The 23712-nt window shown below is 32.4% G+C and overlaps 1 pseudogene; it reads left to right on the top strand.

The window, feature by feature from the left end:
- Window positions 1-23712, top strand: part of LOC135206809 (uncharacterized) — a 139807-nt pseudogene that overhangs the window by 2322 nt on the left and 113773 nt on the right.

Here is a 23712-nt window from a genome sequence, read left to right as displayed (position 1 = left end):
GAGAGAGAGAGAGAGAGAGAGAGAGAGAGATGAGTTCATAGAAAAGCAAAGAATCCGGATTGTTCACGGAATAACCTCTCGTTGTGTTGAGAAATAAAAGACATCGTTCAGTCTAAGTAAAACTGTTCATTCTAACAGCGGAGTTCCAGTAATGGCGCCATTCGATATAAATTTCTGCTATCTCACGCCAAATACGACTGCGGGAATGAGAGAAGACTCGGGAACGGGAATCGTTTCCGAAAATACGCTCCGCAAACAACTCGCCGATTAATCATTGATAAAATGCGCAGCCAATCGCTTACGGGGAGGGAACCGAACATTTGCATAAACATGAGGGACAATGGACAGGGAATAAAAGGAACTGCGAGAATGGAGAAGATAGGTTGACTTCGTCACTGCTCCTGTTTATTGACTTTAAATTGAAAAGTGGTCCTTCGGCTCAGTTCTGCATTCGTGTGAGAGAGAGAGAGAGAGAGAGAGAGAGAGAGAGAGAGAGAGAGAGAGAGAGTGATTGCTACAATAATTGTACTCAGAGACTTAGAATCCAGATTGAAGCGATTTCATTGCTCTTGAAAATTAAAAAAAAAATTTTCCATTCTTATCCTAAGAATATTATGCCGTAACTTAGAACATTCTGACTCAATGCCAACGATTTTTGTTTCCAATATTAATTTTGTAGCACCTTGCATTAGCACAAGCTACTCAATAGTTAAAAATTAAGATATTTTCAGAAGCGAATGCTCAGTTCTAATGTGATGAAATTGCATGGGTGCAATGTTGTCAATAGGTCCACATATTGATTCGATATCTTATTAGAATGTGGCAGATTAAATTTTGTTTATGACATACTAACTGACCTTATTTCGCAAGGTCGCCTAAGTACGGTTAAGAATTCTTACTACGAAATTTCTAAGTAAATATATACTTGACATGAGTAGAATATATTCCTAAGCCATTCCATATGCTGTCAGTATGCTTCAAAAAGAAAAAAAAAAAATAAATAAATAAAGAGTAGACTGCCATCAACATCTTCTACTGATCTGCTATTGTTTCCAAAACTCTTGTTAAAATCCTCGGAATAGAAATTAGCCGGAATGCCGTCTATTCTTATTAGCGATTCCATTCCTACACGGTCAATACGATGGCACGTTTTCCCGCATGGTCCTTCTGATGTAAATTCTTTGGTCAGGGCTTTCAGAGCGTAATTTAAAACGTAATGGAAGGTTGAAAGTATTCATAAGGTTTTAAGAGTTTTTGTTTTTTGTTTTTTTTTAATTTGACAAAAAGTATAGCAACTTTGTTTATTTCGAGGAAGAACTTAGCTTTTTTAGATACTTATTTTATTCTTTATTAGATGTTTCATGCATCATTTAGTTATTTTTTAAAGTTATCTCTGAAAACGGAGGTGTACACTTAAAAAAAAAACATTCTAACTAAAAAATTAACCCCAACCCTGAATCATTACCGAGTTTCTGGTATGAATGCATATAACTGAAAGATCTTTCATCCTTCCTTTAATTCTATATGCAATCTGTGCTCGTTAGTTTGTTTTTTATCATTCAAGGTTTCTAATATATAAAAAAAGATCCCGCAGTTGTTCTTATTCGATAAACCCTGATATGCAAATAGAGAGTATTTGTTTCTATCATTTCCGAAACAGGAATGATGGCTTTTGCATATATCGGCAATCGAAGACCATTTTTATAAAGCGCAAACATCTTGTTTAAGGTTATTCCTGCTTTTGTCGTTCTTAGAAAGTTTGTGGACTTTTGATAAAGAGGAAGAGTGAAATACTTCCTAGTGAAATGATGAGAGCAAAAAGAGCTAGCGGAAAATGTTATTTATAATATTTATCGAGTAAAGTAATAAGAAAGTTGCCAGTTTTTCATTAACTTCTAGAGAGAATAATTCGACGTTTTGTGTGAAGTAAGGCGGGTGTAAACTGGAATAATTTACGCTAACGATAAATGAAATTTTACTTTTGCAACGGCAGAACAGATATTAATTATCATTGGTAAAAGTCCATGGAATTTTCTAAATGATGTAGCCAACTCTATCCTGAAGCAGTTTGAACGGAAAGAATTCAGTGCGTTCAGTTTCTTCACGTAAAGGAAAACTTCTATGAAAATATTCAAAGGCAATCTTTGATACCTTGCATACCCAGAAACAAGTTATATGACCCGCTTGCTACGCGAATAACACATTCAGAGAATTTTCTTGCGTGATACATAATTAACCAAATTTGGATTTCTGAAAATTCTTCGTTTTCTGATATTGTTTAATTAAAGAAAAAGAGTACAATTTTATCGTGCTGTATCTTGGGAAAAGAAAACACCGCAACCATCTCTTTATATCTGACTCGAGTAACATGATAAAATTTTAATTCCTTTGCCTTTGACAGTCAAGGCGAAACATTCAGCTTTTCGTTTAAAAGCAAGATATCTTTGACAGGACTGGAAAAGACCTTAGTAATATTTTATATGCGAAATTCTTAACTTTAATCTCAAACTTTTGTTAGCGATTAATATTCACGAAGAACAAAATAAGTGCTTCACTCTGTTAATAAAGGGTTAATTTTATACTTCATAAGCTGATGTATGTTTTATAATTTCTAGATTTTAATCACTGATAAGGTTTTATGGAAAAAGAATGTGAAATTCTTATTTCTATGTTATTATATGTGAACCATGATTTTGGCCGTTCAAAGGTAAAGCTAAGATTTCCTTCCCAGAGAATAAAATGTACGTATTAGGTATTCAGAAAAAAAAAAAATAAAAAATAAATAAAATGCACGAACTAATATCTAGATATTGACGGTAATGATGACACTGGCATTTGCATTCTCAGATTCTAAAGATTTTTTTAATATTGAATATTCCAGGTTCAGTAAACACGGCCAGTATAAGTAAAATATATATTTCCAACCTATGATCTTTTTTTATATATATTCAACGAAATAAAGCTATAAAAGTTCCTTTCCTGGGAGATGGTGGTAACCGTAACAATCATATTTCCATTAGTTTATGCGTGAACTCCATATCCCTTTAATTCATTCCATCAATGTTAGCAATCCTGTCACCGGAAAAATCAACTGGCGGTGCATCCCGTTTTGTTTATATTATTCTGAAGTATTTGCCTCGGCAGCGGTTTTTAGTTCAACGGCCGCACCACAAATATTTCGAATAGTCATGTAATAAAGCATATTTTTATAGCTAGCCTTTGTATACATAAATGAAAGATATTCCAGTTGATATGCCATGTATATTGTTTTGAAAGCACGGTAAATGTTATGAAATCAAGCTACTGGATATGCAAATGCGAAATGGTATCCTAAACCTAGTAGCTTTTCATCTCATTCGCTTGCCTTGTTTGGACTGAAAAATGCTATTTATTAGGAAAGCACCAATCAAATCATTTAGTAACATTTCCTTTCGCAATAACAGAGACATCATGAATCTAGCTAGTTCAGTGAAAGTAGACAGATGTTTTGGAAATCTCAGCCTCAGTAGGAAAAGAAGAGCTTAGTAGGTTAGGAACCACCACATTTTATTTGCGACGCGTTTCGTAGTTTCTTCATAATATTTTCAAGCCTAAAAGAGAAATTACATTATTTTAATGGTACAGTAATATAAATTTTTTCTTCCAACTAATATCTTGACCTTGGAATATTGGATACTGATATAAGTACTTTACGCTAATAAAAGGTCAAAATGAAACGCTTAAGACTGATGACATATCCATATTTCTCAAGCCATTACGACGATAATTGTCATCAATCTGCGACGATGATGAATAGGTAATTGTAAATTACAAGTGCCTCCAAGTTTTACCCATTCAGAAAATGATTTCTCAATTTACCATTCAGAAAATGATTTTTCCTCATTTATTTCAATCATAAATCTCCAGGAGGTAAGGGGTGATTATTCCATTTCCACAACGAACGTGATAAACACAATTATTTATTTTTACAAAAAATTTTAGGGTTTAGAACAGTAATGACACGAATTTATTTTTTAGAACAAGAAAGGAAATGACAACATAACTGAAAAGAAATAATATCGAATGTTGAAAATATGCTCGGTAGTATTAATATAAATGTTTGTTACTCTAGGTAAATAATGGTTTTGCACCCGTTTTAGAAAAAGAAAAAGACTTCATCACTTTACAAGATGTATCCATGTATCCAGATTTTAAGAGGCATCAAATATGTGTGTGTGGTCTCTCTCTCTCTCTCTCTCTCTCTCTCTCTCTCTCTCTCTCTCTCTCTCTATAAACGGCTAACTGTCCACTTATCAATTTTTAGTCACCAAAAAGTACCGCTGAAGCATCCTGATCTCTCTCTAAGCCAGCTAATGCTATATTCCTGATCAACTGTGCCTCATGTTTATGCAAATGTCAGGGACCCTTCACATAAACGCGTTGGTGGCGTAAGTTATCTATAATTAATCGGCGAGTTATTTGTGGAGGGTATCCACAGATATAACTCTCCCTGCCATGCCAGATCTTATTCTAGGAAACGTATTCGGTTACAGATGAAGAGTTATTGCCGTAAGCGTCCTTAAAGGAACTTTTCGATTCCTAGGTTCCTATAAACGAGTTTGGTTTTCTGAGCTTGTTTAACTCTTCAGAAATATTTGATGGAAGGAGAGGCATAAATTTGGTTTTCTGCGTACTTGATTTTAGGAAGTTGCCTCTTACATGCATTTGTAAGCAATTTATTTTTATTTTTGGCTAATTCCTACTTATAGGTTTTTTTTTTGAGGTTTTGTACATTTATGCAACTATTAGCAATAACAATTCTTTCGTTGTGTTAGAATTTTAAATATGTAATGAAATATGGACAAACTTTGTGAACATGACTGCAATTGATCCAATAACGAAAGTTGTCAAAATTTTTACCAGAATTTTCTCTTACCTTCAAAACATGTTATATTTAGCTTTAATATCTACCCATGGTTGTCTTTCAAGGAGGATCAAATGACTGTTTCAAGATAAAGAAAAAATAAAGATGTAAATTTAGTAAATTCGAATAAAATAATAAAAATTCAATACTTTTAAGCAGAAATCAACCAAGGAATCCCATAACAAAAACTTTTTCATTAGCTACTTGTTGAATCCATATTCGAGAATACATCTGGCTTCCTCGATCACGAGCCATATTGGTTAATTTCATATAATATTTCTAATTTGCGGAGAGATCAAAACAGTAAACATCATTCCTCTCTCTCTCTCTCTCTCTCTCTCTCTCTCTCTCTCTCTCTCTCTCATAAAGAAACAATAGGAAAAATGTGCAAAGGCTATTCAATGCATTCACACATAAACACTTATAATTGTTCACAATCTTCCATTTCATTTATTCATTTACATTAATTTTGGAAGCTGAAAATATCTTGTCACAAGGAATGCTGTCAAATTGAAGAGTATCTATAGGAATGGGAATGCTTGTCTTCCTACAATTCGAACTCCCCCTTTGAAGATGAGTGAAAGTTACCATTTTGTTATATAAAGTTTTATGTTCCAAAGCTCTACCCTTAACACTGAATACAGAAAGAAATAATTACATTTCACAACTATAGTTGACTTGCACCAAATTTCAAATTTATTTAACGAAGTACTCTGATTCACCTTTTTTTTTTATTATTTAAAGCTCTGAGTTGGCGGTGCAACGGACTGTATTTGCAAATGGTTTCCGGAAATATGTTGCTATGCAATCATTTCTATTTCTCATGTCATAAAAAAATATTGAATTCACACTTTTATTATGATCACGAGTTATCAGCATGAGTATTAATTTCAAGTATTTGTTGTTTTTAAATAACAGCGTACGGGCTAACATTAATTATGTTTCGAAAAGCAGATTTCTGGTGATATTCATGATAAAAAAGGAAATGTTTTGTATATATACCTCTCTCTCTCTCTCTCTCTCTCTCCTCTCTCTCTCTCTCTCTCTCTCTCTCTCTATATATATATATATATATAGTATTATATATATATTTATATATATGATATATATATATATATATATTATATATATATATATATATATATATCTATATCTATATATATATATAGATATATATATATATATATATATATATATATATATATATATATATATATATATATTATATTTATATATATATATAATTCTCTTGGAAAACGCATCAAATCATATTGCAATCTCAGATCCATTTATTTTAAAAGAGAAACAGAATTCTGGACATTGCGATAACTTTTCCATAAAAATTTTATTGATTTTTCGTAAAGTGACGTTACGTAACTGTGGCCATTATCGAGTAGAATATATTTGACTTTTTATAAATAAAATTTTAATTGAAGGAAGATTATGTATATTTTTCTAAAAAGAGGCATGGTACCTGGCAGCTTTTAACGTATGTTCCCACGCGTTCGGAATTCACTTCGAAAATTGGTGCATTTATCAAACTTCACTCAGTACCTTTCCGGTTTTAGTTTGTACTGCTTGATATAAAGGACTGAGGGAATTATTACAGTGGCAGCTGCGTTCTAAGCAGGCAGGAAGAAAGAGGTTGTCTGTCTGTTAATGAAAATTCAATCTGGACACAGTAGTGATGACGGGCATTCTTATTTCTTAGTGGAAAGAAAAGTGTGGCTGAATGCACCTTGATGCAACAAACCTCAATCCAAGGCTACGGAAAGCCAAGGAAGCCCCTGCAGAGTAAGAAAATTGATTTTTCAAAAAATAACAATAGACACCTTTAACTAAAGAATAAAAGTGATTCATCGTAAAACCCATGACTAAGACAGTGCGCTAGGTACGCTTTTGATAGAAAATTCTAAATCATTTCCTGTTGCTGCTACACATTTTTTAGGTCTGGTAAGAACAAGGGATTTTGAATGACCTATTTCTATTAATTTCACAGTGTTAAATGGGACTTCCATAATATACAATATATATTTGCAAGTAACTGAAAAAAATATAAAGAACAATTTACCCAAAGCTATACTCGATTATTCTTATCGCTGGCTCTTTTGACCCAGGAAAATGAGAGAACTTGATCTACAATCATACGAATTTGTCAGAGGAGTTTTATAGTTCGTACAGTTGTTCTAAATCTGACAATTTCTGGTAACTTCACTGTGCAATTTTTACCCAAAATTTTGGCAACAATATTAGTAAAATGCAAATACTCAGAGTGTAATCCTGAGCTTTTGAAGAATTTCAAGTGGCTACTGGCAGGAATTCACAGTTTGAAAGTTTCTTAAAGAATATCTTCATAATGATAAAAAAATGTTCCTTATCAGTTGCTAAGGAGAATCGTACAGATTCTCGAAAGCTCTCTATAGATCTTTATTTTAAAATATGTTTTGACAGTTACATAACTGTGAATTTCTTTACCCAATATCCCCATACTGGTACAGTTCGGGTCATTTTTTCCTCTTTAATTATGAGTCAGTACCTTGCTTTGTCAAACGTATGATGATGGCTGCAACATTTTTAAAATCTTATCTGCAAAATTCTTTCCAATCAGAAGCCAGTGAACTCAGAATGAAAATATGAAGCAAAAACACGCAATGACGAGATTCATAAATCATAATTCCTGATCATAAAAATGTACCCAATTTGTGCAGTGTAATTAGACTGAAATGAATCAAAAACCGGATCTCCTCTTCTGAAGTTAATGTGGCCAATAAAAACATTATTTCAGTAAAAAGCAAAATAAATCAACATGATTGATGAAATTTTGTTAGCGATACTTGAAATCTTTATGGAAATTTATTCAGGAGAGAGAGAGAGAGAGAGAGAGAGAGAGAGAGAGAGAGAGATTACCTTAACTTGCATCTTTGCAGCACTGTATATTTTATTTAGTAATGACAATGCTTAGTCATTTTTTCCTGATTTCGGAAATATGTTAGACACGACTAAAAGTGGTTTTCGTCTCACGAGCAAAATCTCGGACTAATGATATTCTGAGTACCTACTTTACTTTATACATTTGTATTAAGGAGAAAGATTACCCCGGGTTTATTTTGGTAATGTGAAAAAGAATATTATCTGTGGCAGTTATCAAATCACTAAATAACGGGAGCACATTACAGTAATATTGCACTTATTAATGTACAAGATGCTTTATGCATTTCACTGATTCTTGATGCTAACGTTCGTTTCAAAGTGAACAAAGCACCGCCAACATCATTAGAACTTGAGAATATGTGGCCTTAGAAATTTATCAGATACAGATCCCGTAAAGAATAATATAATATCGTTTAGTTACAATACTTTAAAAGAGGCCATTACCGAGTGTGCAAGAGAGCCTAATGTTCTATAAAGCCCCTAACATTGATAGCTGTGTAGGTTTCAAGAGAGATTAGATCAAACAAATCACTAATTACCCGCTTCCTCTGTGTGAGAGCCTCTATAACTATTGGCCAGTTTAATGTACAAATAAAACTGAGAAGATAATACACGAATATAAAAAAACCAGACGTTTTTTATTATTTTAACTCCATTCTTTCCGGAGACGTAGAATGTAAATGTAAGCGAAAAAAAACCAAGAATGAATCAATGAAACAAAGAATTTCAATTTTATGGAAGATTTAAATTTATACCGGAATTAATAAATGTTTTATCAACTACAACGACAAAAATTATACTGATGTTTTCTTCCTAATGTGGTAAATGGATACTCTTCCGGTTCTTAATAAATCTGCATTCACTTCATATATATTGATAAGAAGGCTGATAACTTTAATTTTATAATGATTTGAAAAGATAAAACGCGCATGAGTTTTGCATCTTATACTTTCCGTATTCATAAGTTCCTGTAACCAATATGTATTTCAAATGTTGGATTTTATTGTTAGGATTCATTTATAGTTTTTTTATTCTATGCAAAGTCATTTTTTGAATGAATAACGTATATATCTTCTTTAACACTATAATCTCCTATGACTCATGCTGATCGAATGGTACTGCTGACCATACAAAACCGAGAGTTAAGGATTTAGAATGTGAAGCGGCGAATTTGCCATGATTATGAATTTTCTTGTCACAATAAATTTCACTTACATTATAAGATTGGATAACTATACGCTAGTCATGATATTTATGGTGCCATTCTCTCACTTTCCAGCGGTTTCTGCGAAAATCTTCCTCAATATGGCAACGTAAGAAAATTAATAAGTAAAAAAAGTTATAAGCTATTGATGTCACATATTGCTCTTACTCACGCATACCTTTCAGTCTAACGATATATTATTGTCAGTTTGCTGTACTAGGTCTCCTTAGCTCCCTGGTACCGTTACATCAATTCGAATTCAGGGTAAATACCTAACGATGGTAGATTTTCTTTAAGTGAATAGATTCTGAAATACCGTGCTACAGTAATTGTTGAATGCTTCTGTTAATTTTCACTCTACTTTTGAACACTGAAAAAATCTAACTCGCTGTTTCTGTAGCTGTTTCTTCCATTTAATATCTGAACTGTGCAAGGTAATTACTCCATATATATTTTTCTAAGTGGTGTGAGACTTTATAGTTACTTGGAATTCTGCTATACCAAAAAAAAAAAAAAAAAAAAAAAAACTCTTGTCACACGTTGCTAATTCGTGATTGAGGGTAGTCTACCAGAATCGTGAAGTTGTCGAAATTCGTAATTCAAAAACACAATCATGTGAAAAATACGAATAAGTAAATCTATATTCCTCAGTTTAAATGAGTGAGTGAGATGGTCAGGATAAAAATGATTGTATTTCCAAGCTTCTGTAAAGCCGCAATGATTGAAAAGAAGATAGGTAAATTGTCGAGTAAATCAAGCTGATTTCGTGTTGGTAGAGCGGTGAATTGAACCCGGACCCTGAGATCGGTAGTCGAGCACGTAACCAACTCGTGCCGTGCCGTAAAATAATCTATATCTAAACTAAAAAAAAAATTGCTGTCACAACCTCTAGTAACCAAAATTAACCATTTTTTTCAGGATCAGACAAATTTTTTCACAAATGTAAATTTTCGTCTAACTTTCCTAAGGGAAATATAGTAACATTTGGAATAAAATACCCCGGGGTATAGGAGAACTAGAACACAGAACCAGTTACTCTATGTATAAATGCTTATGTTTTGCCATTATAAGTAATGAATTAGAAATCAGTTCATAGTTAGTCTAACTGTGGCCATTTCATCTTATTCTGATCCGATTTTTCCCCAAGACAGTTCACCTCGCTTATATATCTGTCATGTTGCATGGTTCAACCGTTATTGAGTTGTCTTAATGACACCTCACAAAGTTAGCTAGGTTTTTCCAGAACCTGTTAAAAACACTTGATCAAACTTCCCACATATATTCATTAAGTGACCTCCTCAGCCGTCGATGAGGTATTCGGCTTTTCATATCGGCCTACGCACGAACGCATTAACAAAGATTTTATATGGATAAAACAATTATATATATATATATATATATATATATAATATATATATATATATTATATATTATATGTTTCGCCATTATAAATACTGAAAGAGAAAAATGGCGAAACATAAGCATTTATACATAGTCTTACTAAAATAGAATATATATATATATATATATATATATAGTATATATATATATATATAGATATATATATATATATCTATTTTAGTAGACTATTGTATAATGCTTATGTTTCGCCATTTTTCTCTTTCAGTATTCATAATGGCGAAAACATATATATATATATATATATATATATATATATATATATATATATATATATATATATATATTGTATCCATATATATATATATAATGTTTTATCCATATAAAAAATCTTTGTTAATATATATGTGTGTGAGTATATACATACTCACACACATATATATTTTTTTCAGAGTTTTGAATGTTTAATAGCATACTTCAGTTTTCAGTTGACATGGCAAGTCTTCTTGCGAAATAAGTAAAGGTCAGTGGGATAGGATGTACGTTCCAAAATGTATTTATTGCAAAATACCACTTTCACTGTAGCTAGGAACTGCAGAGAATTTTCCTCTTGGTACACACGTGGACAAAAGCCATCCAACTGTAAATTTGTGTTCTGCGAATTAAGTTCTTGTTATTTGTTGCATAAAACGTAAAAGCATCCATGAATTTTCTCAGTAAAAGCTAACTTTAATTATGCCATGAGGTTGTGAGGCAAAAGTGTAAATTGGCGGTTAATATTACTCTATAAGCTTTCCCGTTGTTAGTGGGTGGCACTGACCTAAAGATTTTGCTCAAATGTCTCGGACATTTTGTGCAGAAATAAATGGTAAAAACAATGATGATGATGCATTGCGAGTCGTGTAATTTTCAGTGCAGAAATTGTTGGTGTTTCAGAAATTAACTTTGTAATAGATCATTCTTCCTAGACTTTTTGTAGAATTTAATTTCTTTGAAAAATGAAGACGTTTTTCTACTCTCATTAGTCCTCCCTTGCTTTGTCCTTTTAATCTCTTAAAAAGTTTATAATCAGGTAGAGCATTCATTAACGAAAATGGAATAATCTTTCTTTTTCAAAAGATCATTTAACCCTTTCTATTTGCACAATTAGTCCTGGAGGGTAACACCGCAGGCAAACACTACTTACCTCCATTAATTTTGAAATGACAGGTAATCATAATTTATGAATAATTTGATCTTTAATAAGAACGTTCTTTAATAATTATATGAAATGGTAGCTTTGAGTGACACCTCATTTTATTTTAAAAAATCAATGTATATTTCGATGATAAACTAAAAATGAGCATACAGAACTAATGGATGGGTGCTATAATATGCAATAAAAATGAAGAGAGTATCTTATTTCAGAGGAAAATATATTCAGCACAGTAATTGCAGAAAATGTGTAACTAGGCTTGAATCGCAATGGTTAAATACGAGTGCGTTTATATACACAATACCATTTAGGAAATACTTTAAAAATGTACTTTTTCGAAGAAATAAACAACAGAGCACATTAATCGTATTTGTTCAGCACTATATTTATATTAATAATGTTACACTTGTATCACGCGAATAATGATGATAAAACTATAATTGAACGTTAAATGCTTTTATCATTGGTGACTTTTGTTACGGTTTCTTTCGTATTGGCTCTTTAAGCTTCTTTAACGCCTGAGTAGGGAATATATCTTCGCTTGATTTTAAGCTACAACCATTTGTTTCTTGTTTTGTTCTATATCATATACCATTGGCCATTGAATGCAGAGTTACATTTATGTATATAAATATGTGTTGTGCAAATACATGCATACGTACATTTCATGACAGTGACTATATGTTGACTCCTACATGAAAGAGCAAACCAACGTTTCCAGTATCTTACGTTTCCATGGACTTGCATACAGCCATCTCGCCCTCAGCTCCCTACTCGTTACTCGAATCCTTCTGGTGTTCAAAGTGACTTCATACAATGGGGATTTAACGGCAATTTGGCTGCGGAGACTCTATGAGTGAATCGACGTCCATGACCAGAGAGATCCAGGAGGGGACATCAGCAACTCCTGCAGTTAAAGGCGAGGGCAAAGGCAACCCTGGACGTTGCTTTAAGCCCAGCGCCTGCGACGACGAAGCCCTCCTGAGCTCTACAAAGGCTTTAAGGCTTTGCCAGTTCGCATCACGACCACCTGGTCACCTTTGATGTCTTTGCCGGCTGTGAATAATCATGAATGGAGTGATCTTGTAAAGCGTCTGTCGCGCCTACCTATGGTTTCTCTTGGCTCCTCCCTCCCGCCTCCCTTTGTAGGTGTCATCCAGATATCGTTGGGTAGCTTATAGATGGACACGTTTCATTATGGCCAGTGGAAAGGTAACAGTCATCTTATTTAAGAGGAATATTTGATGAATTTATTTGCATATGCAATTGTTAGTACAGACACACATAGACACACATCCAACCTGCTGGGCGTTTGAATAAACTATATCAGCGCCTGTTGTGATTCTAATTCAGATGCATCTATCATTGTTACTCTGGAATGTTGGTTGATTAGCAAAAGCAACCAATGCTCTTTAGTAATAAGTGCTGATATCTTGATTGGAATTATAAGAATAAAACGATTTACGTATATATCCATTAATCACTGTTCAACCATCTTCCTTAATAACCTGGACAATTTTAGGATACATTTTAATATGTGATCCAGTTCAGTAACTGAGATCTGCTAAATCCGTCATAACAAAATGTGAACACTACACCATCCGTCTGATTTATTTTAACTTCAACTACGCTAATGCAGTGTCAATGATAAATGTATATGTAATTGGTAGAGTGAATAAGTTTTATATTTCCTGGTTATGTTCCCAAAGCACGTATGTTTGCGAACCTTATATATAATGGTCGTTGAGAATATATTTGCTTTAATTAAGGATATATCCAGTACAAATAGAGAGAAATGAGTCATAAATAGGGATTTGCTTTACCTAATGCTCGTAATCTCGATGTTTACGGTGAATAATAAGACAGCAGTCCGGTTCCCATTGGTCAGAACAATGACGAATTCTCTAATTGTAAATAAATATGAAATTACTTTACAGAAAATGTCGAAAGACTGCAATAGTAAATGTCGAAAGACTGCAATAGTTTTCACTCATTTGTATCTATCTATCTATCTATCTATCTATCTATCTATCTATCTATCTATCTATCTATCTATCTATCTATCTATCTATCTATCTAGATAGATAGATAGATAGATAGATAGATAGATAGATAGATAGAAAGATAGATAGAAACAAAATAATTTGAAGACTATTTCAGTCCTCCGGCATTTTGTGAAAAGTAATTTTATGTTTACTCAAAATGTCGAAGGCCTGCAATAGTCTTCAATAATTTTTATCTATCTATATATTAATCTATCTATTTACAGAAAGACAGACAGATAGACAGATGGAAACAAACTGTTGAAGAGTATTGCAGTCCTTCGACACTGAAAAGTAATTTCATGTTTATACACGATGAGAGAGTTAGTCATTGTTCTGAACCGGAATGCTGTCTTTATTATTCACCGTAAACACCGAGATTACGAGCATTAAGTAAAGCAAATCCCTATTTATGACTCATTTCTCTCTATTTGTACTGGATATAGTCTTAATTAATGCAAATATATTCTACACGGCCATTATATAAGGTTCGCCAACATACATCCTTTTGGGAACAACTAGGAAATATATAAATTATTCACGCTACCAATTATGTATTAATGAGAGACGAGAGAGAGTTATATACTTCACATATTCATTCATCATTGACTCTGCATTACCGTAGTTGAAGTTAAAATATACCAGACAGATGATGAAGCGTTCACACTTTGTTAAGACGGATTTAGTAAATCTCATTTACTGCACTGGATCACATATTAAAATGTATTCTAAAAGTGTCCAAGATAATAAGGCATATGGTTTAACAGTGATTTAATGAATATGTAAATAGATTTGGCATTACAATTCTCATTAAGATATCAGCACTTATTACTAAGGAGCATTTGGTGCTTTTGCTAATCAAAGTAACACTGGTAGATGTATCTGAATTAGAATCACAACATAAATGATCAACTCCCTCCTGACAATACGTTAATGTATGTATGATACTATGTATGTATGAACGCGTATATATATTTATAAAATGTATGCATGATACTATGTATGTATGAATGTATATATATATGTATATATATATATATAATATTATATTATATATATAATATATATATATATATATAGTATATATATACATAGTATCATACATCCATTAACGTATTGTCAGGAGGGAGTTGATCATTTATGTAAATGTAAGTCACTCAACCTGCTTGACGTTTGAATAAACTATAACAGCTCCTGTTGTGATTCTAATTCAGATACATCTACCAGTGTTACTTTGATTGATTAGCAAAAGCACCCAATGCTCCTTAGTAATAAGTGCTGATATCTTAATGAGAATATTATTCGTAATATAAATACACACACACACACACACACACCACACACCCAACAATAAAATAAAAATTCCTCACCTGGACACGATTAAGAGAGTAACCCACACCCTCGGAAAATCTAACCCTTTTGCATTTACTTACCCAAACACCTTAGCCAAATCCCTGATTAACGTCCAACAAAAGACATCTCCCAAGGACACCGGGGTTTACGAAATCCCATGCCAGGACTGTGACCAATCTTATATCGGATTTACAGGTAAATCACTTCCCCAGAGATTAATACAACACAAATGGTAGTTAGGTATGGACAACAGAACTCGGCTATTTTCAACCATATAAATGAAAATAACCATAGAATAAACTGGAATTTGTCACGTGTAATTTATAGCAGCAACTGCCGGTACAAGAGTCAAATGATGGAATCGGCCTTAATAAAAGAGAGGCAGGTAATGAACATCTCAAAAGGAGCATGGATTTCAGATACGATCGACAAGGTTTTCATTCAACCAACACTTAAGAAGATTAAAGGAAGATTATCAGCGGGGGTGACCTAAATTGGCTTGCCTGTGGATGGACCTCTTGGCATAAATACCACCTTTTCTGTAAACTTGTCTCATTCATCCTCCTGAAGAGGGAGACAGCAGTCTCTGAAATATAGTACTTTTCTCTCTATATTTTGGTGTTTTTATGGGCTCCTTTTATTAGATGGAATTCTGTTGTTACAGAACATTTTTACCAGTCATATATATGTATATATATATTTATATACATATATAATATACAATATACACAGGAAGATTTTGATGTTCCGTTGCAACGGCAAAACTTCGCCTTGCAAATGAACTGCACTAGACCACTATTTATGGTAAATCTTATAGTTAGTAAAAAATTCTTTTTAGAGTTTTGGGCATATTTGCCTTGCATTGAAGTAAGTTTTCACATAAAAAGTATGCTCATTTAATTATTAGATTTTAGTATTTTCGTTTGCTTATCGTCTTGAAATTAAATTTAAAAAATTTGTTTTATTACTTGAAAGGTTGAGGAGTAAAAAAATTACTTAGTGGCACAACTGTTTGCTTCATGGAAATAAGCAGGGTTTTCTTAAAATTGTAAAATGGGAGTGAAGTTGTTAAGGTACCCTTAATCCAAACCCTTGATTTCCCTTGAGATACCCAATTCTTTGCTAAGGCTGTGCGGTTGGGAGTTTGCTGGGCGATAACCCCATAACAGATTAGGTTTCCTGTTTTCTTCTTTTTTGCAAAACAAACAAACACACACACAGACACTCATATATACACACACTTAAGGACGCTGAAACGACCCCTCATAGATTAATTTACCATAAGTACCTTTTATCGTCACTAGTTAAAGTTTGTATAGATTTTTCTTATAGTTTTAGTACTCATTTATATACCTAGGCATAAGCTGTAGAAATTCTAGAAATTCATTAAATTATGGCCAACCCTTTTGCACATTTACGGCCGACCTTTGACCTCCCTTGACAACTGTTGTCCGATTGATTCCCCCGGTGATTAGGAGACATAATTTTGATGTCCGTTGTCGAGGTCTAATGTCACATATCTGATTAGCGACTGCCCTCAACTTAAACTCTTGATGGTTATTGGTCTTTGAAGTCTCACCCACTCATTGCCTTTCTCAATACTGAAATAATACGATGAACGTGTGAATCACAAACGACTCTGCTAAGAACCAAGGTGTCACGCATTTACTGGCAGCAGCTCTGATTCGTTTGGAACTGTCAAACACTGCTGTCATTTTGCTTTTGTGCACTTTGTGTACTTGACAAAAAAAAAAATAATAATAATAAGACGCATTCTGAGTGGGCAAACCTCTTGAAAATATTATAACTTCATATTTTTTGTGTGAACTCTATCGAAAAGAAAGGACAACGTAAAAAATTACTTTTATGTCAATATTGAAGAAATAGCTCATCTCAACATTTGGTAGCACGTAGCAATAGGAAAGAAACCAATGCTTTTCGGAGCTGATATCCAAATTCAGTCTGTTTGTTCACTGTAAATATTGTGAATAGTTTATGGTGGTCTTCATGTCCAGCACATAGCAGTGGCATGGAAGCATAACAGCGGTCAAAAGCTGTGAAATGTTATAGGAGATTTATATTTTGCATCATAAATCAGAAACAAAAGCCGTAATGTCACTTTCAGTTGTTAAACAGCATTTTCAGAGTACATATTGCGGTTATCTGATTAATTCTTGATATGATGTTACTAGTTTGGAATATAAATCAATGCTGAAAGTATTTCGATGATGGAAAGTGGGACCCGAGGTGGATTCATCAAATTCAAGCATTCCTTATACATTAGGCCAAATTATTTTTCATTCTGAATATTAAATTATAAAGATATACACACTTTCAGAACCTCGGTTGTCATTTCAAATTAATATACAGAAACGAAAAAGCACTGTATCACAGACATTTTCAATATCATATTTCCCTTTTCAAAACAAAGTTTATAGACCTTTATATTGTAAGGGTATCTATGTATATTAGTTGGAAACACTCTTGCCTTTCGCTTGAGAGACCTGCATTTGATCCATATTTTATTTAGGAATTCTAATGTATCCGCGATTTTGCGTCATTATTATTATTATTATTATTATTATTATTATTATTATTATTAATTATTATTATTATTATTATTATTATTATTATTATTATTATTTATTGTTTATTTATTTTTTTGCTCTATCACAGAGCCCAAAAAAAAAAAAATTATTATTATTATTATTATTATTATTATTATTCTTATTATTATTATTATTTTATTATTATTATTATTATTATTATTATTATTATTATTATTGTTTGCATTTGAATTCAGCTCAATTATAAGCTATTAAATAAACGTTTTCCCCTAACCTTCTGTTCCACTAAATAAAAGTATTAATGAAAATATTTAACTCAAAGAAAGTTCAATGATATTCGCCACAAAATGTTAAATTCAGGGTTCAATGAAATACGTAACGAAATGTTAAATTCAAGATTCCGGGACATTCGTAACAAAATATTCAATTTAAAGTTCAAATATATTACTAAGAGAAAATTCATTTCAAGAATCAATAATCGTAAAGGAATATTTCATTTAAGGTTCAATGATATTCGTAAAAAATATTCAATTATGGTTCAGTGAAATTCACCAAAAAAAATTTAACGTAAGATTCAATGACATTCGTGAAAAACACTTAATTTTAGGCCCAAATTTACTTTTAACAAAATATTCAACTTAAAGTTTGGTGATATTCGTAAGAGAATATCAAATTTAAGGGCCAATGATATTCGTAACAGAATATTAAATTGAAGGTTCAACGATATTCGTAAGAGAATATATAATTTAACATTCAATGATATTCGTAAGAGAATAATAATTTAAGGTTACATGACATTGGTAATATTTCATTTATGGTTCATTGATGTTTGTAATAGAATATTTAATTTAGGTTCAGTTTTAAGGTTCAAATAATATTCATAAAAAATATTTATTTTAAGTTTCATTAATACTGATAAATAATAATTTTTAAGGTCAATCTAAAGTTTAATAAAGTTAGCAAAAAAATCAATTTAAGATTCAATGACATTTGTAAAAGATTATGCAATTAAAGGTTCAATGAAATTCGTCAAAAATATTAAATCTAAGGTTCACTGATATTCGTAACTAAATATTCAATCTAAGGTTCCATGATTTTCCTAACAAAATATTTTATTTATGGCTCAGTGGTATTCGTAACAAAATCAGCAAATATGTCAACAATCACTACCGTTGAATTGCATAATTGCAAATTGCATAATTCCGCTGCCATGAATACGTAACAATGATAAATGATTTAGGCCTATAATTGAATGAACCGTACATAGTGATCGAAACTGCATACATTTGCCTAATGAAAAAGGCAGGTCCCATCTTTGGCTTCTTTTTATGTTAAGTTTATTTGATGTGAAACTAAGAGGACCACTGATAAGTGTCTTTATCTGAACGATGAGTTTATAATTATGGCTACTTTTGTCTACATCTTGCACCGAAAAACGGTTCTAATGTGCACTGAATTCAAGGTTATAAATGATTTGGTTTTAATTCCTTCTGAACGATACATGATCCTATTATTTTCGAGGGAGAACAAATTGGATATCAAACTACATCTGTAGCTTAATATTTGTGTATAAAAAATCACGGTGATGGGACAAAATCCTCATATACATACATATATATATATATATATATATATATATATATATATATATATATATATATATATATATATATATATATATATATATATATATATATATATTATATATATATATATATAATATATATATTACATATATATATATATATATATATATATATGTATATATATATAATATATATATATATATATATATATATATATATATATGTGTGTGTGTGTGTGTGTGTGTGTGTGTGTATGTGTAAATGGAGAAACCTGTCTGTTTGTTTGTTTGTCTGTTTGTTCCAAGTGCACGTCTGCACCAGTGAACCGACCAGTATGAAATTCGGCACAGGGTTTATGCTAACACATGGTTCGAGCATAAGCTAATTAGATTATCTTAAAAATATATATAACCCCCTAAAAAGTTATTACTTCTAAACTCCCCAGCCCTAAAATGTAACTTTATTAATTTTGGGCCGAGTTGGTTCAAATTTGAAAGCTAGGCTATTGCTGCTAATTGCGTTATTTCAAAATACCTATAAAGCCGTTGAGGGCGCTTGTGGTGGTGGTGGGGGGGTGGCACCCTTTAAATATAACATTCATGCTTTGGGGCCGAATTTGATAAAATTTAAAGCATTGGTTACTGACACCAATTCTATTATTTATAAATCACTATAAGAACGTTTGGTGCCCTAGAGACACCCCATGCCCCCTTCTCAATACAACCTTCTGATTATTTTGTCCATAATATTTAAATTAGAAACGTAGGTTAATAGCACCAAGTGCATTATTTGAAGATAGTTAGATGGGCGCAGACCATGATGGGGGCATACAAATAATTATAAATACACACGTTTTTTTTATCCTGAGCAACGACGGGTATTATCATATATATATATATATATATATATATATATATATATATATATATATATATATATATATATATATATACAAGTTGTAAGATTTTCGCTCCTGTTGAGCTTAAGTTTAATAATGAAGAGGACAGCGAGAAGACTGGAGATCATTTCTTCTTTTTATTGACGCCTACGTTTCGGGAATCCTTTTCCATCTTCAGGGCTATAAATAGAATTAATTTTTACAATATTAAAAATTATGCTAAAATAACCTAATAATTATAAGAAATATAGTTTGTCATTAAGCTAAAAGAAAAATAAAAACTTCAAAGTGACTTTGAGCTAAAAGCAAATTAAAACACTGAATAACTTAGTAAAATAAAACACCCAAAAACAAAATGAAAAATATAAATTGAAAAAATAAAAAAAAGATTCTGCCAGACTTACTGTTAAGAGGTTTGGTTGTTAACTGATGGAAAATAGCATAGTCCAAAGATGATGTAGGAGGAATCAAAACAAGACCTTACTTTACCTTACAGACCTTACATTTTGTTCGGGTTGCCCCAGGTCCCTCAGTGTGAGGCACCTCTAATGTCTACCAGAGAGTTGCTAGTACATCTCCCGGTATATTTTGCATCTTCCAATCTTGGATGGTCTGGGATGCAGTTTAGATATTTGTCGAGCTTATTCTTAAACACATCTACGCTCACTCCCGATATATTTCTCAGATGAGCTGGCAACGCATTGAATAGACGCTGCATTATCGATGCTGGTGCGTAGTGGATTAATGTCCTGTGTGCTTTCCTTATTTTTCCTGGTATAGTTTTGGGCACTATTAATCTACCTCTGCTTGCTCTTTCTGATATTTTTAGTTCCATGATGTTTTCTACTATTCCTTCTATCTGTTTCCTGCCTGAATTATCATGTAGCGTTCTCTTCTCCTTTCTAGACTATATAATTTTAAGGATTGTAGTCTTTCCCAGTAGTCAAGGTCCTTAACTTCTTCTATTCTAGCTGTAAAAGACCTTTGTACACTCTCTATTTGTGCAATATCCTTTTGATAGTGTGGGTACCATATCATATTGCAATATTCAAGTGGACTACGAACATATGTTTTATAAAGCATAATCATGTGTTCAGCTTTTCTTGTTTTGAAGTGCCGTAACAACATTCCCATTTTTGCTTTACATTTTGCCAATAGAATTGCTATTTGATCATTGCATAACATGTTCCTATTCATCATCACACCAAGGTCTTTAACTGCTTCCTTATTTGTGATTGTCTCATTATTAGGTCCCCTATATGCATATAGCTTTTCTTCTCTGTCTCCATAATTTATTGATTCAAATTTATCAGAGTTAAATACCATCCTATTTACCTCTGCCCAATCATATACTTTGTTAAGGTCTCTTTGTAGAGCGTTCCTATCTTCATCACAAGTAATTTCTCTACTTATTCTTGTGTCATCAGCGAAACTACTCACTACCGAATCCTTAACATTACTGTCTATGTCTTCAATCATAATAACAAACAGTATTGCAGCTAATACTGTACCTTGTGGCACACCTGATATTACCTTGGCTTCATCCGATTTCTCATCGTTTGCAATAACTATCTGTTTTCTGTTGTGTAAAAATTCTTTTAACCATCTTCCTACTTTATCCACGATATTGTGTTTTCTAATTTTCTTTGCTAATATATTATGGTCTACCTTGTCAAAAGCTTTTGCAAAGTCTAGATAAACCACATCTGTTTCATTTCCGCTTTTCATATTTTTTAATATGTTCTCACGGTGGACTAACAGTTGGGTTTGTGTACTTTTTCCGGGTACGAAACCGTGTTGTCCTATATTAAACAAATTATTTTTTATTAAATGTTTCGTAATATTTTCCTTCATTACCCTTTCATACACTTTCATAATATGTGATGTTAGACTCACAGGCCTATAATTACTTGCCTCTAGTCTTGATCCACTTTTGAAAGTAGGGGTAATATATGCTAATTTGTGCTCATCATAAATCTTGCCTGTATCTACACTTTGTCTTAATAATATTGCAAGTGGCTTTGCGATAGAATGAACTACTTTCTTTAACAAAATAGCAGGAACTCCATCAGGCCCTGCTGCAGCTCCATTTTTAATTTCATTAATAGCCTGCACAATATCAGCTTCATTAATATCTATGTCAGCTAAATATTCACTATTTTCGTCCCTTACTTCTATATCATTATCTTCATTATCTATTCTGGGGTGAATTCTCTCTTACATCGTTCTGCCAATATGTTACAAATTTCCTTTTTTTCATTCGTTAACCTCCATTCAATTCTTAGAGGGCCTATTTCTATTCTTCTTTTATTCATCTTTTTTGCGTATGAGTATAATAGTTTGGGGTTTTGCTTGATATTTATTAGGGTTTTTTTCTTCCAAGTCCCATTTTTCAGTTCTATAACTTTCCATGCATTTTTTTCTTTTGCAAGACCTTTTTTCCACTTTCTGATTTTCTGGAACAAGATCCTTCTGTCTCTTGGTATGCATGACTGATGTTTACTTTTCTTCTTCGGTATATATTTATCCACTATTTTCTCTAATATTTTATATAATATCTCCGTATTTACCCTTATGTCATCAATTACGAAAATGTTATCCCAATCTTTGTTTAATTCTTCATTTATTTCTGACCATTTTATATTTTTACTGTAGAAGTTGTATTTTCCATATCCTTCCCACTTTTTCATTTCTTGTTTATCTCTGTTTTCACTTGCTTTGGAATGGACTGTTAATTCTATGACATTATGGTCTGAAATACTCGCATTATAAACTACTATTTCTTTAACATAATTCATCTCGTTCACAAATACTAGGTCTAAAGTATTTTCCTTTCTTGTTGGCAGGTGATTTATTTGTTGAATATTGTATTATAGTAGCATATCTAATAGCTTTTCGAATTGCCTCTTATCTTCTGCACTACTATTACTCTCTTTTTTATATGTATAAGTACAAGGGAGAGAGAGAGAGAGAGAGAGAGAGAGAGAGAGAGAGAGAGAGAGAGAGAATGTGAGTAATAGGCAGTTAAGCATTATGTAACAGTGTGGAGGTAGTTTGGTTGTTTAAGGTAGGAGACAGTTTCTTGATGTAAAGAGATTCTAAAAGAATGAGCAAAAGACAATCATCAGTTTGACAGAGTAATGACTGCTTATATCTATATAAGCAGTCATTACAAAGCAAGAAAAAAATTATAAAAGATGGAAGTGAGGCACTATATATATATATATATATATATATATATATATATATATATATATATATATATATATACATATAATGTCTATATATATATATGTATAAAAATATGTATATACATACACGCGCATATTTATATTATACATGTATATGTATATATATATATATTATATATATATATATATATATATATATATATATATATATATATATAATCCTCACTCCCTCATTTATCGTTTCTTTCCTTGCTTAGTAATGACTGCTTAGTTTTACACTCTCCCCTCAGATTCGCACTCCCCTCGTCGGTCTGACCGCCGAAGCCGACACTGACAAGCCCCGCGGCCCGACGCCCTCGGAAGGGATCGAGTGGCACCCTCGAGTCTGGAGAAACAGGCTCTCCCGGGGCAGTTGCCAGCTGAGGCTGAGTGCTGGATATCACGCATCAGGATACCGGTTTTGGGTGAGAGTAATTAGGCCCG

Source organism: Macrobrachium nipponense, chromosome 31 (genome assembly GCF_015104395.2).
Source record: "Macrobrachium nipponense isolate FS-2020 chromosome 31, ASM1510439v2, whole genome shotgun sequence".
In the NCBI taxonomy this organism is placed as follows: domain Eukaryota; kingdom Metazoa; phylum Arthropoda; class Malacostraca; order Decapoda; family Palaemonidae; genus Macrobrachium; species Macrobrachium nipponense.
Note: the sequence above shows the minus strand (reverse complement) of the source record. Positions and strands in the feature narration are given on the sequence as shown.